Here is a 2,831-nt window from a genome sequence, read left to right as displayed (position 1 = left end):
TATATATGCACGACACACACACACACATGAACGATTGAAGATAAATGAAGATTATTCGTAACCTACAAACAGGTTACTTTTTCTGAAATATTCTTTTAAAAGGAACTGTTTTAATAACATTAGCCATTGCAAAACTTTATACTAACAATTATAGCAACAATATAATTTAACAAAAATTGTTTTCAAAAGATCTTTCAAACTATAGATTATGGAGAAAGAAAGAAAAAAAGATTTTTTATTTCAATTAAATATACTTTCTTTGAATCAGATAAATTACTTCCATTAGAGCCCTCAACTTTTTGGTATCATCAATAAGACAAAGAATTACAGTAACAACAACAATAATAAAATATCATCACCATCATCATCATCGTCATCATCATCATCATCATCACCACCACTATCATCATCACCATCACACAACCACCATCACTATGATTATCACAATCATTACTATACCACCATCATCATCACCATCATCACCACAATCATCAATGTTGCCGTCACCACCATCGCCATCTTCATCATCACCACCACCAGCATCATTTTTAAAAATCAGCAAAATAAAATGCAATTAGTTTTTATTTTTTTCGTAAAGAAGATATAAAGACAAAATTTAATAATAATAATAATAATAATAATAATAATAATGATAATGATAATAATAATAAAAAGAAAGACTAACATTTTTCATGATTTTATGTAGAGTTTTAGATTTATCTTAGAATATTCAATTTCCCGGCTCTGATTTAAGTATTTTCAAGAATTTAATCTTTTGATCTATTTTAATAGGAAAACTTAAATTATGAAGAGGGGAAAAAAAAAAAAAAAAATTCTGATACTTTTAATGAAATTCTATAGAGAAAAATCTATAGCTAAAAAAGTTCCAGCTTTGGAAGATGGCAACAGCGAAAAATCATTAATAACATGCAAATACCGACCTTAGAATGGTAGATTTCCATCGTGGATTCATTAACGATATAGAGTATATTTAGGATATTTTCTGTTTTCTTTCTCTCTTTTATATATATATGTATGTATATATATATATTTTTATCATCCTAACTAGCAGACATAGCGTAACAAGTCCAATAAGCAGAACTGGAAAACATGTTCCAAATCCTGGCACTTAGTGGAATTACAATGAAGAAACAATTGTTTTTACAAACAGGATATTAAAGAAATAAAAAAATAAATATATACATTTATATATTTATATATTTATATATTTATATAAATGCTAATATGATACAAGCACCAGTTTCTCCTTTACAAATTCTAACACAATTTGAGTGCCATAAGCACCAATAAGTATTGCTACAAGTAACCATAATGGCAGAAACAGTCTTTAAAAGACAAATGGTGTGAGGTTGTGAAGTGTAGAGGTGAGGTGAGGAGCTAGCTAACGGAAGCAGTAGTGCTGGACAGTGGAACATAACAAAACAACAGGAACCAGCAGACCAATGTGGAACCAAAGATTAGAATAAAATGAGGCAAGCTTCACAGTTATTAATGTGAGTCCCAGAGCAGAGCAGAGATGTAGTTGAGAGATCGTCCAAACAAACACTTAACCAAAAAGGAAAACAGAACATATTCTGATAAAGTAGACAAACAAAGGAGGAAACAGGCTTTTCAGCAAAGCCATTTTCTAGCTTTAACTGAGAGATTTTCCTATTCTATACTTAATTGTTAGTACGAGGAGCAAAGAACATGCCCATAGCCTTTTGTTCAGCTCGAACTACACTCAAACCATTTTTTACTATATCTTTGTTGAAAATATTCTGCTTTTATTTCAAATAATTTTGAAAATAATGAAACAATTATTAAAATAACTGTCATTATTAAACTGGTGCTTATAACTTAATTTGACATGAAATTTTGAAGCAAAGTTTATATATATATATATATTCTTTTACTTGTTTCAGTCATTTGATTGCGGCCATGCTGGAGCACCGCCTTTAGTCAAACAAATCAACCTGAGGGCTTATTCTTTGTAAACCTAGTACTTATTCTATTGGTCCCTTTCACTGAACTGCTAAGTTACGGGGGACGTAAACACACCAGCATCGGTTGTCAAGCGATGGTCGGGGGACAAACACAGACACACAAACACACACATATATATATATATATATATATGACGGGCTTCAGTTTCCATCTACCAAATCCACTCACAAGGCTTTGGTCGGCCTGAGGCTATAGTAGAAGACAGTTGCCCAAGGTGTCATGCAGTGGAACTGAACCCAGAACTATGTGGGTGGGAAGCAAGCTTCTTACCACACAGCCACATGTACATACAATGAACTTCTTTCAGTTTCCAGCTATTAAAATCCACTCACTGTTATTTCTAACATATGGGATGGCCATGTAGAAAGCTTCTTTGCTGATGCATTCTATGTATATAAAACTGCAATTTTGGGCAGGTGAGTATCAAAAGGGTTAACCTTATCCAGTTATTTCTGATTAGTTTCATTGTTGTTGTTGCTGTTGTTGTTGTCGAGTCTCAGTATTCATTAATTAACGAAGCACTAAATTTTAGTTCCATAACCTGAAACACATATTTTAAGGTATATACTCTTTACTCTTTTACTTGTTTCAGTCATTTGACTGCGGCCATGCTGGAGCACCGCCTTTAGTCGAGCAAATCAACCCCAAGACTTATTCTTTGTAATCCTAGTACTTATTCTATTGGTCTCTTTTTGCCGAACCGCTAAGTTACGGGGACATAAACACACCAGCACCAGTTGTCAAGCGATAGTGGGGGGGACAAACACAGACACACAAACACACATACATACATATACATATATATATATATATATATATATATA

The 2,831-nt window shown here is 32.5% G+C and overlaps 1 protein-coding gene and 1 long non-coding RNA gene across 7 annotated transcripts in view; one reads left to right on the top strand and one right to left on the bottom strand.

Annotated features, from left to right (window-relative positions):
* LOC106879997 (uncharacterized) overlaps positions 1-2,831 on the bottom strand; it is a 320,939-nt gene that overhangs the window by 200,953 nt on the left and 117,155 nt on the right. The window contains exon 1 of one of the 6 annotated variants that reach the window (XM_052970419.1): positions 942-1,233. The exons of the other annotated variants lie outside the window; for them this stretch is intronic. The gene's annotated coding sequence lies outside the window, so the exon portion shown is untranslated. Of the gene's footprint in view, positions 1-941; positions 1,234-2,831 lie in introns of those variants that run through there. 6 annotated transcript variants of the gene reach the window in all.
* Positions 1-2,831, top strand: part of LOC128248696 (uncharacterized) — a 36,491-nt gene that overhangs the window by 4,829 nt on the left and 28,831 nt on the right. The gene's annotated exons all lie outside the window — the stretch shown is intronic.

The sequence above is a fragment of the Octopus bimaculoides genome, chromosome 9, assembly GCF_001194135.2.
Source record: "Octopus bimaculoides isolate UCB-OBI-ISO-001 chromosome 9, ASM119413v2, whole genome shotgun sequence".
In the NCBI taxonomy this organism is placed as follows: Eukaryota; Metazoa; Mollusca; class Cephalopoda; order Octopoda; family Octopodidae; genus Octopus; species Octopus bimaculoides.
This window is presented reverse-complemented; position numbering and strand designations above follow the sequence as displayed.